Source organism: Mchenga conophoros, linkage group LG10 (genome assembly GCF_057382185.1).
Source record: "Mchenga conophoros isolate Kocher_MC1m ecotype Shallow Benthic linkage group LG10, M_conophoros_male_GT1.1, whole genome shotgun sequence".
Lineage (NCBI taxonomy): Eukaryota > Metazoa > Chordata > Actinopteri > Cichliformes > Cichlidae > Mchenga > Mchenga conophoros.
Genome location: NC_140535.1, coordinates 18516148 through 18530383, shown reverse-complemented (window position 1 = coordinate 18530383; position 14236 = coordinate 18516148). Strand labels below are relative to the sequence as shown.

General features: G+C 38.3%; 1 protein-coding gene across 5 annotated transcripts in view; it reads left to right on the top strand.

Annotated features, from left to right (window-relative positions):
* cadm2a (cell adhesion molecule 2a) overlaps positions 1-14236 on the top strand; it is a 211446-nt gene that overhangs the window by 122926 nt on the left and 74284 nt on the right. The window contains exon 1 of one of the 5 annotated variants that reach the window (XM_085289107.1): positions 12419-12470. The exons of the other annotated variants lie outside the window; for them this stretch is intronic. The gene's annotated coding sequence lies outside the window, so the exon portion shown is untranslated. Of the gene's footprint in view, positions 1-12418; positions 12471-14236 lie in introns of those variants that run through there. 5 annotated transcript variants of the gene reach the window in all.

Genomic DNA, 14236 nt, shown 5'->3' with positions numbered 1-14236 from the left:
TGCTTGTGTGAATAGTACTATAAGGCCCCAAAACCATACTGATAATTGGAACAAAGTGGGGGATCGATGCAGTGGGCACACACATACACAACAATATAAACAATCACATTTCCACACAAACACATACTGGTGCTTTCGCAGACACACAGTGGACTGGAGCCCTGGAATCAATACAACTCAAAGGCAGGATTTTCCTCAGCATTTACAATGCATGCTCAAGACAAGCTACCGTTGAACATTTTGTGCAACAGAAACAACAACACTGTGTTATCATTATTATTTGATTTGTTTTTTGGGGGTATCCTACAGAACTATGCGCTAAAATTTATGCAGACAGAAAACACACATTAAATAGTAAAAGCTTTTGCTCCCTCAAGGTTCGCAGGACTGAAATGCCTTGAATAGTTTCCTGGAGTCTGAGAATCATCTAATGTCAATATTTATGTATATATTAATGACAAAACGTGTCCATTCTTACAAATTCTAACTGTGGAAAAGCCTTGTGCTTCTTTGACGTTTTACTTACTTCAGCATACACATATACTTCTACATTACTCTTTTGAAATGTGCCGCTACAAACCAGTTTTCAATGGCACTGCTCTTGCTAAGACAGAAATAAATTCAAAAATCTCTATTTCTCTGTGGTGGAATGTCTGTCTTCATTAGTGTGTGTGTGTGTGTGTGTGTGTGTGTGTGTGTGTGTGTGTGTGTGTGTGTGTGTGTGTGTGCGCGCGCACTTTCAGCATGCATGGATGCACACGGATGCATGTGTGTATTCCCCTAAATAAATGTCTTGTGTTTTATGGAGTTTTTCCTAGGGGAGGAAGGAGCAGCCAACTGAGACTAACAGGCAGGTCTAAGTGGAAGTGTGCTGATGTGTCTAAGTGGAAGCGTGCTGATGTAGGAGGTTACTACATCCATTAAAACAGGAAAGATATTTAATCATGGCCTTCAGTTGTCCTTCTTTGAGGGCAACAGCATCATAAATGTCCCTGTTCTTTCTTCCACAGGTCGCTTGTTGCCCTTTAAGCAGTAAAAGTAGCAGAGGTCTTTAAGATATTAAATCCCTTTAATGTCTTTAGATTATTTGGAGCCTAATGGGCTCTTGTTTGCATTCTTTTTTTGGTTTTGGTTAATTTGAGTTAAAATGTTTTTTTTGCTGTAGCCCAATCTAAGGTTCATTAGATTTTATTTCTTTTATATCTTGAACAGCAAGGACCTCGTGCAATATACATCCTTTTCTCTACACATGAAACAAACACAAAGCAACAAAAGAAAAGAAGAAATTACTGATCTCTGTTCAAAGATGGTCGCTCACAGTGAGCGACCATCTTTGAACAGAGGCGGGGGTTTACGACACCAACTCTCTGCCATCTATAATCCAGTTTTGAGATCCCTTCCCAGACGCCTTAACGCCCACTCACATCCTGGGCCATCTGATCTCAGGAATTCGCATGATAAGGTGGGGCCAGGTTTCACAATGAACACACCCGAAACTCTGGCTGATTGGGACCCACGCCCAGTTTCACACCTTGGCTCAAGCGATTAGAGGATCGTCAAGGGGTCCTTTTGTCCCTCTGTGGGGGGATACTCCCACTAGGTTTATATCTGGGACTCTCCACCATTTGACCTTAGAACTGAAGAAGCTTCTCGGATGAGAGGTGAAACGTCTTCAAGTAACTTAAAGAAGTCCAGACGCTTTTCTTTGCAAGCTCCTTTGACTTCAAGTTTACTTGTTGTTAAATTTTACAGTTGGGTTAAGGAATCAGAAAAAATATGACTAAGTGCATGTATTTTCTATTATTTTTAATATCTAGAAATCAACCTGTCCCACATGGTTAAAGGCGGCAAAAAGATTAAGTAAACAAGTGTTGAATATTCCTCCTATATCGATCTGATTAAACTGACACCCAGTTTTAAAATTACTGTCACATTAAAATTCCATATAGATAAAGGCCCATCGTTAGCCCATCACACAATGTCTACACTCACATACTCAAATTCGGCTTCATCCTTTTGCAAATAATGGAAAAATAACCATCATGAACTCTTTCCTGTCGTCTTACAGCTCATTTAGTCGAGGATTGACCAGACATGCGTGTTGCTCTGCCGTTTGTTTCCTTGGTATTTTTAAGTCATTTGACTGTTTACAAGACATTTTAGAGACGTGCAGGAAAATGTCAACAAAAATCAGACATTTATCCACATTAAATACACAATTTCCTGCCCATTTTCCACCATTCCTATTGACTTCAGATCATTAGTTCACCTTTCTCAGTTCTTGCAGCGCACCTGAGTTCAGCTGCAGCAGACAGCAATAAACACAGTAGATATTAAAGGGCCGTTAAAAAAAGATTTATTTGACTGCTACTTGACTGCTACTTAAAGCTTGAAGTTATGTGCTTGAGACAGACATTTACAGCAGTTATGATCTCCCATATGTGAGATAGAAACCAAGAACAAAGTAATGTAAGCTTAGTAGTTAACATTATTTGTTTCTTTATGTGCCTGTGCGCTTCAATTTCTGTCATACTGATACCTGAAGAGGCTTCCAACTTATCTATACATGTAAGGTGCTCCTCCTCTTTTCATACAATTACCCATCATATTATTACCATAGATATAAGGTGTCAGATCAATTACGTAAGATGTGCAGGGTGATAACAATGGCATCAACATGCGTATTTACAGATGTGCTTTGCTTACATGAGGCTGTCAGATTCAACCTTGATCAGCTTTTCTACACTAAAAGTATTGGGTGTGTCTTGAATTAATATATTTTTGTTAAAAATTAAAGATATACTTTGTATATAAATAAATATTAATGCAGTTGGTGCCTCTACGTAATGTTGCGGTTGACTAATCCAGTGTAACGTTATGTGGGTTTAAGTTAATACGACTAATAAAAATTAACAATTGACAAAACATAAAGTTCTCAAAGTTTGACGAAAATCTTCTCAGGAGTCATCACTGTCATCACAGAGAAAAAATAAAGAATAATGAAAATGAAAACCTGGAGTGAAGCTGTAATAAGTACTGAAACAGTAGTGAGGTTATCAATATCAACATTTTAAATCATGTCAAAACATAACAAACCATCTTTTCTTTATATGCTGTCATTTTTTTTGAGCTATTGCATGGTGAATGTAAACGAATAAACTAAAATCACAAGGAGACTCGATGTCTAAAAAAGCTAAAGTTTAACATCAAAATAACAATTATTAACCTTTTTATTTTTTATATTACAATAAAGAACATTTTTGTTATTATATTTATATTACATTTAGTTTACAATAATGAATAATAATGTCAATAACTGAGGAATGTGTTGTTTATAGTTATAAATATTGCGGTTAAGTTGCTGTAAGCAATACAGTGTTGAATGTCCAGGTATTCAGCTGTTCCACACTCTAGAAATACAACCACGAGGTCAGAAGAAAAAAGGCATAACTGCCGGTCACGTCAACAGCTCGCATTAGCTTTGGTTTCATTTTCTGAAGAATGGCAGTCTCAGTTCTTGGTATCAATATTACATGCCATGGAGCCTGTGCACTGTGAAGTGTAATGGTTATATAACACCATTAGAAACAAGTGTGAATAATTTTACTCAACAGGCTTGCCTATATGCCATATTTTCTCAGCTGAAATTTAGTTTTGCTCTGAGTATATCACCAGGAAAAGAATTTGGGAAAACATGGTGCTTTTTTTACAGACAGATTTAATCTGCAACACCGAGCGTAGACTCCTCTATATCAAATATAGCAACATCTGGTTGTAAACTTTACAAAACAAACAAGTCATCATCAGCAGTGCAAAAATCACAAATGACAGCGAAACCGAGCTGCTTCTTTATAAGAATTGAACAATTATGGCAGTTTTGGTACGGTTAAGTTAACCAGCTATGCTTTTTAAACACTACTTATCCTAAAATTAACCTATCGGAAAACGTTTTATTTATATTTTCAGCAGATAGAGATGTGCGTAAAAAGCTACTGTATGTGTTTTTATAGAGAAGTGTCTTTCTAAGGTCATCTTGTCTGTGGTCTGTGGTGTCCTTGGCTGCTTGGCCACACCATCACAGTTTATTTGTCTTTAGGTAATTGAAAGATTACAGAGATTATCCCACAAACCCAACTCCTGCTTTTGGAAAACTTCTACCTCTCAACTCTCTCTCTTGCTCTCTTTATAGTTCATCAGTCAATCAACCACTAGACCGCTTTAAAAGTTTAAAAAAAGTATCTGTCTAAAGAGGATATTATTTATCAGTGCCTCTTTTTAACACCATAATCACTGTAATAGATTGTACATGTGTATTTTATGCAGATATTCGCATACATCTGTCTACGTGTGTCATTAAAGCCTGGCTGCACCACAAGTCAGGATAAATTTGAATTTTGGTCTATTTTATCCACTTAAAAGAAATACAAGACAATAACTGTAGAATTTAGACAATGCCTTCATGCATATATTGGAATAGATACAGTTCTTTTTTGATATGGTAAAAGATTTAGTGGGAGTAGTGTGAAATTTTGCACATAAGGTGTGAAACCTTGTAATTCAGTTCTCTAAACAATAAACTGAAGCATAACTTTTATTAGATCCTGAAAACAGTAATGAATTTTGGCAAACTCACACCTAACTGAACAATCCAAACGCGACTCCATTGTGCTTTAGCAATAACCTTGTCATTTTCGTGATGGCTGATTTGCTACGGTTGACAGGTGGGATTGTACCAAGTGAGCACTTACCTCAGAGGATGAAAACGTATTCATTCAGTAAACCTCTGTGGATTTATTTTAGACTTTATATATGCAGTGGCCTTTTTCTAGAGTTACCAACTGACAATCACAGGTTGCCACCCATCTATGAGAGCATGGCTATGTGTCAGGTAACTGACATTTGAATGGTCTACTCACTCACTGTGTGGTGTTGAGGTGTCAACACCTTTGTCTGGACTTGACAGAAAGTCAGCTCTGATGGATATGACATTGCAGCTCCTTGACATTATTGCTCCCATTGAGAGGTCTGTAGGAGTCCACAGGATACAGGATACAGAATCCCTCTTTCTTTCTCTGTTTCACATACACACTCAGACACATAGCCACGTGCATTCACACGCACACTTGCGTGACGTGACGATACGGGCTCAAAGCCAAATCGCATAATCCTTCAATGATCCATCAAGTGTTTGAGCACCCATTGTGTCCTGACCATTAACTGGGCAAGGAGAGCATCTTTGAGATGGTAATGTTGCCGCTGTCATTTAGCACATGGCCAAGACAAAATGCCAACTGCTAATCAGCCATGTGTGTTAGAGGAAGGGAGAGCACAAGAGAGAGAGAGGAACATTAAGGCTTTTTATAAATTCACATAGGCATTCTTCCTCATTATTTGTGTGGAAAACCTATCACAATCCAGCCCCAGCAAATAATTGGGTTTTTGTTGGGAATCTCGTGGAATGCAGTGAATGCTTCATATTTATATAAACTTTCCATCAGCCGTGAACAATTGCGCCCATTTGGCAAGAAGTGGACCACAATTAGTGGGTAACTACTGACAACAAGTTCCAGCCAAAGGTATAACTACAAGGAAGCTTGTTTGTATGTATTTTTTTTCTTTGTTCCTTACTCTTATCATATTATCTTGATTAATCTTTCAGGTCAGAATAATACTTTTTTGTAACCTAAGTTCATATCAGAATCTATGTAACATGTGAGAGCGAAAGTCAGAAAGTTTTACAGTAACAAACTGTTTGTTTTGGGGAGATTTCATAAATTTTGGATATTAAAATAATTTCCTTTAGTATCGTTCAAATACAGATCATATTATCTTTGAAACAATATGCAGTACCTGCACCCACTTTACTTGGAGCAGCACGTGCATGCCCACACAAATGTGCATCATGGTGCACTGGGATGTTTGGGCGCATTGTGTGGTACACTCTGATGTTGGGGGCGGACATTTAACAGATGGTGCCAGCTACCTCCCAGGATAGTAATGTTCAATTGTCTGTGTCCAATTTACACCTTTGAAATGGGCGAAGAAGACAGAGAGAGAGGACAGTGAGAGAAATGGTACAAATGAAAGCAGGGTTTAAAAAGATACATGGAGTGTATATTTTTCTTTCTTTTTTATTATTTGTAACTTTTTTAATTATCACGTGAATTCTGTTCCTTCTTTTCCGAAGCTGCGTACACTTTAGCGTGCCTGTGTCCGCCTTCTTCTTCCCCCACCACCCCCTTAGTTACACAGCTCCCATGGACCTGTGCCTGCGGAGCGCTATAATAAGAGCGTGTTGAGGTCAACTTTAATTTGATGGGGAAAAAAGCAAACAAGTCACCATTTTATTTATTTATTTAGTTCAATTGCCACACTCGGAAGGAATTAGTTCCAGTTCAATTTGTTCAAAATGACCCAGATGAGTTCAAATTTGTCTTTGGTAATTGAACACAGTTTTTCTTTTGTTCTTCTGTAAATATAAGCTGAGCCATGAAATGGAATTATTCATAGCTCCCAGCTTTGGTTGGAAGGTAATGGGTGAAGCAAGGTGTGTCAGCACCTGGATATTTATTTTCCTTATTGAGTTTGGGGCTTTTTAATCATCTTTTTTTGTACCATACAGCTTCCAGTGAATGAATAAATACTGGTAGTCATGTATCTAATGCCTGACTAAGTCGGAAGATATTAGGGAGAGAGTAAAATGCCTTTTTCCAAATACATATAAATACATTTAAAATGATAAATTTAACTGTTTGTCATGGGTTGTGTGTTTAACAAGTATATAGAAATGGAAAAGCATTGTCATGACTAAAGTAGACACTTTAGTCATGACTTTAGTCATGTCAGAAGCAGCTTGAATATGATACTACGTTCATATGGAAATGCATGCAATTTTAACATCCTAAAAATATATCTATTCTGAAGATGAGCCTATTTCAAAAATAAAGCTTGTCAGGTTTTATGTAAATTGCACTGCCTGGGGTTTAGCTCCTGTGGGGAACCTGTGCGTTGCAGCGCTGCTTCGTTTACTACAGTAGCTTCATTAAAAACTGTTCCATTTCTCTGTCTCTCTGTCTTACGTGTGTTGATACATCTCATGTGTGCTCGCTCTGTCTTTGATTAATGTGAATCCACATCACCCACACTCACTCACTTGAGTTTTTCTTTAGAAACACCAGATGGATAATGGAAGTGTAATGAAATCTGTGGACTATACATACACACAGTCAAGGTTAGCCATTTTTACTTCTGTTTACCTCCCTCTGTTCTCTCCTACTCCACTCTTCTCCCTGCTGTCTTCTTTTCTAGTGGCCTGCCCAGGGATAGAAGAATACATGATGCATTTTTGACTACTTTTGGAGAAGGAAAAGACACTTAAAACCATTAAGGTCTCGATCTGGGTGTAGAAATAAGAGCAGGCAACTGGAATACAAAGGCGAGAACGCTAAAGTCACAGACTTGAAATATATCTTAGTCCTTTTTTTCTTTTCGTGATCCCGTCTTCACTCTCCGTTAGGCTTCTTCCCGCTGATTGCCATCATTAGAAAGGGCCATTTGCACTGCTGTATTCCACCCATGCACACGCATACACTGACTTTTGCTTTTAAACATGCAATGGTGTGCAAAGAACAAAAAATGTTTCTTCAGCTCACAAAATATTAACCGTCACACACATGTGCTCACACAAGCTGCAACATTCATTAGGTGTAATAGCCCTGCAGGACCGAAGCGTTCAGTCTCTCTTGTTAAGAATCTATTCTCTTCTGAACCTGCTGGAAAGCAACTGTAACACAATGCCCTAAATAGAATGGTATATAAAGGTGATGGTTTGAAAATATGAGGTAACAGCCTGGCTATGACTGACGCATTAACAATCACAGGGAGCTTGTGCTGTTTGATGCCAAATGGTCCCTTGAGGGTGAGGCTCACCGGTCAGCTCCCTACAGAGACGCAGTGAGCACTTTGCCAATTTACCATCATTCTACCCTTTGTAAGGCAACACAGCACAAACATGCCTTTGTTCACTGACCTTTGAATAATTCAGCTCGAGCAAAATGCTATGACACATTTTTGATCAAAGTCTCACTATCAAGGGGAGGAGGCATTTTCCAGACGCTATGTGTTCCTCTCCACTGAGGATAAAAGCTTCACTCCACAACACAATCACTAACAGTAAGGATAAAATGACAAAACAGAAGATCCCTCAGAAATGTAGGACTGTCCATTTGTTTAAAATAATGAGAGCACCTGACGCTGGATAAAGCATTACTCCCACGTAACTCTTAATCCTCTAGGGATTTCACCTCTGCGTGCGGTAAAAAATTGGAGCTTGAATTATCTGGAAGTTTTCCATGGAAATTTCCTGTCCCTTCACCCTTTGATAAATGGTTGCAGATTACAGGTTGGTGACCAGGCGTACAAATCCACTTCAAAGCTTTGTCTGGTGGAAGTCATTTGTTACCCCCAAGGCATCGATCACAATATAACCTCAACTTCTAAACAATTCATTTGAAGAAGCAGAGGAAACAGAAAGCACCTGCTGAGTTATAGGCTAGAGCTGGACTCTCCATCATCTAATGACAGTACCTGTTTGACAGACTGCATTTTTCTGCATATGCGAGCACATGTATGCATTTAGCTGTGTCTATCATCCTGTAGCAATATGTGTTTGACTTTTCTTGTTGCTGAGATTCATAATTTTGTTGCCGCCTTCGGCATTTTGCGGAAATTGAAATGTGCTTCTCGAGTTCAGGGGAATTTCTTTAAGGTTTTAAATGGCAAAACTAATGGGCTCTATGTGTGTGTGGGTGCGTATTTGCAAACGCGTAGCTATATTTGCTTTCTGCACTCGAATATGATCCTGGTCAAGTCTGCACTTTTCTTTTATCTCTCTCTGCTGTTGGGACTGTCCGTACAGCACTAGACAAGCTCCCAGAAATATGATTGCTACTGCGCGCAGACTTGATAACAGATCAACATGTATAAATCACAACGCACAAAATCAATCAGTTCTCATTAAAAATAGTCCTGCCATTCTCAGAAGTTGCCACGCAGCATGGGATATGTCAATAGTGAGAGTAATAGTTTTAGAGACTGTCTGAATCCTGACAAACATTAACAAGAGATGCAAATTCTCAGTGGAAGGAACTTTACTCTTCCCATCATTTTTTTCCTACTGGCAACACATTAATTTATTGGAATATGCAATTGTAATTACAGTCACATCTATCTGGGCCTTAATGGTGAGGCAATGATTGCTAGCTGCTGGCTCTTAATTGCAGTTACACTGTAAGTCTACATGCAAGTGAGGCAGATGTCCTTTGTTACAGTATATGCTGCACACTGTGCATTTGCATCTTATAAAAGACTCACATCACAGAGAGATGTTGTACTTTGAGTTATGAATTTATTTGGTTTGATTTATTTGGTTTTGCCTCATATGCATGTATTTGCTTCCACATTATTACTGCCAGTTTCTGGCTTGTTATTACACAGTTACAGACATTATTTAGCTATAACCACTGTTAAAAGGTCATTATTTGGATATTGATTTGGTAATTGAGTGACAAGAGTTGGCTATTTCCATGTTATTAGTGTCTTATTTCCACCTTATTTCCCCACTATTTGAACTGTAATAGAAAGTGCTGCTGGTTTATCTTCTTGTAAAAGGGGAAAATACAGCCTTTTTTTAAATATGTTTCAAAGTTGTAAATAAATTGATTATTTAGCAATGATTGTCACCAAAAGTATTACTGACGCTGTGCACAATAAATAATGTTTGGTTTTAGCCATGTTTCAAAGCCTTCTGATTCAAAGGCAAACTGTTTGAGTTAAAATATTTAAGAAAAACCTATTGTTTGCAGTCTGGCATGTCAGGTCTTTGATGTTTAATATCTCAGAAGTGTGCTCCATTCTGATTAAACCTGATAGTTCCAGGCCTATTATTTGTCTAACAGTTTTTTCAGTAAATGAAATAATGTTATATCAAACTACTCAAACCAAGGAATAAGATCACTAGAGATTTCTGCACAACACAAACTGCTTGATGTTTCTGATTAGTTCTGGAGGCAGAGCATTATATTTATGGTAGCGAGAATGCTTCATCTGAATTAAACCTTTACCATAAACCAAAGTATTTTTTTAGATTTACATAGGTTATATGTGTGCTTCCAAATGTGCAAGAGTGTGCAGTTGTAGTGAGCAGTGAATGTGTTGTTTTGTGTTGCTGTGTATGCTGTGACCTTTCCTATAGAACCGCTGTGAAGTCAAGTGACAGAGGAGCTGTATACCAAAATGTCCTGACATTAAAAACACGATGCCATGGCCACTGAATCCTTTTTCTAATATACTAACTCTAGATTGTGACCAGAGTGTGTGCATTTTTTTATAACACAATAAAGTGTGGGGCTTTTTCGGTCTCACCTTCTGCACCACATCCACCACTGACAAAAGATTACTAAAGATGACTTTTCTCACTGTGTTGAATTTCTGTGCTAAAACTTGATCTAAATTAGTATTTGTTCAGTGATGAATCACAACATCTGTCAGCCAAGTTATTTCTAATTGCGTGGCAGATGTTTGTACAAAATCTTTATCACAGTTTTAACATAGTTGTCACGAACAAAGTGCTCAGCACCACAATAAAAAAATCAATGAGCCTCACTTTATGTGGGAAAAATTTGCAGTTGAACGAACATATTAATGATCTATTGAACGCCGGCGCGTGTCTCATTATTCTTTTTCATTTTTTTCATATATATTGACTGTACATGTTCCATTGCTTCTACTTCAGAAACGATCAGTATCATACAGTCAGTACTACTTCCTCTCTCAGTTATGCAGGTATCTAAAAGAGAAACATCAGGTGGATTTCTATTTTAAAAACAATTTAAAAATGATCTGAATGGAGCAAATAAAACTAGCTTAAATATTTGCAATGCAATCAGTATGGCATGTACTGTATGTTGCATCATGCCTCACAACTCTTCTTCTGTGTACAATTAAATATGTTGCAGCTGGCAACAAACTTCGGGAAGACAAACATCGTGATGTGAACGGGATCCAAATAAGAAGCACAGAATTACCAAAAGCTTAGACAAAAAGGGATGTCATTTTACTGGGTCACCTCTGTGCTCGACCTGTGCCAACACAGAAATGATGCCCAAAGAGGTGGCGGTCTATCATCAATAAGTAGTGGATCCCTTGAGTTATTTTCGTTCCACTTTGCCTCTAGGGCATGCAGAGTCACAATAACACAGCATATGTTCTTCAAAGAGGTAGAGAAAGAAAAACTACACCTTCTTAGATTTCTTAATATATTTTCAAAGATACCCAGGCTTTCACAAATTAAATTCTCAACCTCTATTAAATCCCCACTGCATACAGCACTGTGCAAAAAATTCTTGAGCTACTACTCATTTCTTTATATTTTGCTTCCAGTGAGTGAGACTTGAGCAATAGTCTTGGGCAATGGTTGTCCAGGCTTTCTGAAGGTCTTTGAAAGGGTTTTCTTTACATTTTCCTTTTTCATTAATTTTGAGTCCTTGTGAAATAGGTGAGAATACAGCAGATGGCTATCCCTAACCCTGGACTGAAAATCAGTGGAAACAGATCTTATCTGGAGTTTTTAGTTCAAACCATTGTTAGTATGTGCAAAAGAGGTCAGGAGAGAGGTGCCTATATCCATCTGTAAAACACAGAGGAGGCTCTGTCATGGTTTGCTCTATTTCAGCCAGTGGTGTTAGGGATCTTGTCAAAAGAGATGGAATTCTGAGCACAGAAAAGGGCTGTCAGATTTTAATCTACCATGCATGTACCATCTGGAAAGAATCTGATTTGCCGCAGATTCATTTTTCAGCATGAAAGTGAACACACTGTCAGTGCAGAATACCTGGATAGAAATACACACAGTGGAACATTATCAGTTATGGACTGGCCTCCAAACTGTTTGGACCTCAACATTATTGAAGCAATAATGCTTCAACTATTCCTGAAGAGTCATGAAAGAAATCAACATATACTGATTAATAAAAGTAATAAAGCCAATATTGATAGTAAAGCTTGTTAGATTTGTAAAAGCTTATATACTGTATTTTCATATATGTTTGTATGTGTTTCAATAAATTGCTCCGCCTATTTCACATGTTCCTGCCAAAATACAAAGTTCATTCCTTCAGATTGCTGCCTTGCAGATAAAAGTGTTTAAAAAACACATTTTTTTAAAGTAATGTACTGAACTGTACTGTACGTACAAGGGTTGGTCACTGTGCTGGCAAACAGAATGTACGCAACTAAACAGAAGCTCTCGGGGCCAGATTGTCTGGTGCCATTCACACATGGTCTGGTGATGGTGATTCATAATTTTTTTTTGCAATTTCAGAAAAAAACAAATCTGGAAGGCATTCAATCTGGGACCATAAACACCGCTACAGATCATCATCTAAAGATGGAGCAAGTGTTATGAAGAGCATGTACGTGTCATTAACATGTGTGCCTCGTGTGCCCATCTTTGTCTCTGTTTTATTGGCATTCGGTTTATGAGCGCATGATTCAACCGCAGACAGAGTATGTATGTGTAATTGTGTTAAGGAGTGGAAATCAAATATGCTAGATTAAATGACAGAACAAACAGATGTGTGTCTCTCTGTAATGGAAGAAAACATGGGTGTGGTAGACAGATCTAATAAAGCAGGCAGTATGGTGGCAATAAGCTGAGTTAAGTAACCTTGATTCCATCTATTAACACTGTTTACCATATCCTTTATTACAAAGAGATGAATCGCAGCCCTTAGCTAAAGCAGTGCTAAATCAAATAGGATTTAAATGCATTTGCTGCTAACTCAAATGAGATTCAAATGCATTCACTTGATCGCTATTTTGAAGCTGATTATTTAGCTTTGAATAAAAACAGCCGCGAATGTGTGTAGGGCCCTCTATGAATATGTCACAGTGTACATGTTTTTTACGCTCTCATGAGTATGTGACGATTGATCGTTCTATGTACAGCCAAGTCATAAGGTGACAAAGAGTGTGTTAAGGTTTTACAGCAATCTGCTCACCGGTGGAATATTGGTTGGATTCCAAAGGGCCGGGAGTACATCAGACATATGGCAAAACAGCTGCTGCTGTACGAAAGATAAGCTAAACTCTCCATCATGCCATGTGACACCTCAGAGAGCCTCGCTGCACACATCGATCTCCATAGGCTTTTTACTGCTTGTCAAACTCTGAATATATCTGCCACTGTGAAAAAAGGTAGCCTGAGGGGATAGGCAATGCAGAAGGGCAGAGTAAGACGCAGGCAAGGAAAGGGTTAATCAGGAGGCAGAATAATTTGAAAAGAGAGGTGATACAAACTCCTGAATGTGCATATGTTGAAGGAAGACGAATGTAGACAGAAAAGAGAAGGAAAACAGGAAGGATGTTGTATTGCAACATCCTTCCTCACGTCCTCCCAGGAGACTTATACCCCGAGGGAATACTGTGATCACTGCTATGTATGTGTGCATGTACATGCCTGCGTGTGTGTGTCACAGTAGGTGGTTTCAGTATGAACTATCACACAGTTTATTCATGACAGCTCCCTGCTGATGGATACAGAGACACCGAACAACCTGCTTGCACCTCAGTACTTTCCTGTGTCACCAACATGCAGTCACTCACTTTTAATTTTCTTAGATAAAATGTCATTGTTTGCACATTGCTTAGACAAAGATCCTGCTTTAGATAATACTTGGAAAGAGTGATGGCATGCATGTGCATCCATCTGTTCATATTACAGTTATATTTACACAGTTTGGAAAAAAAAAAAACCCACCAAATGTCTTAAGACGTGATGTGTTAATGACTGTCTTTTGTAATAGTATATAACATGTATCCAAGAAGCATGAAGTTCATTTAATGCAGATTACTTTCACCCTGCAGGACAGACCCCATTTTTACTACGCACTGTTATTTGTGCACGCAAGATGCCATGAAATGAAGTTAAAGCTGAAGTGACATGGGTGGCAGACAAGTTCCAAATTAAAGCAGTTGAGACTCGATACAGACAGTGTTATTATCTTATGGCTATCATGCCTAGTTACACATTCAGCAGAGACACAGAAGCATACTGGAGTTCTAACAAGTCTGAAACCGTGGCCAAACCCTAATTCAGACAAACCGAGAGGATTTACGTGATAGAAACACATCAGAAGGGCAGTGTAACAAAATAAGGGAAGGGCTGCTTAATTGCTTC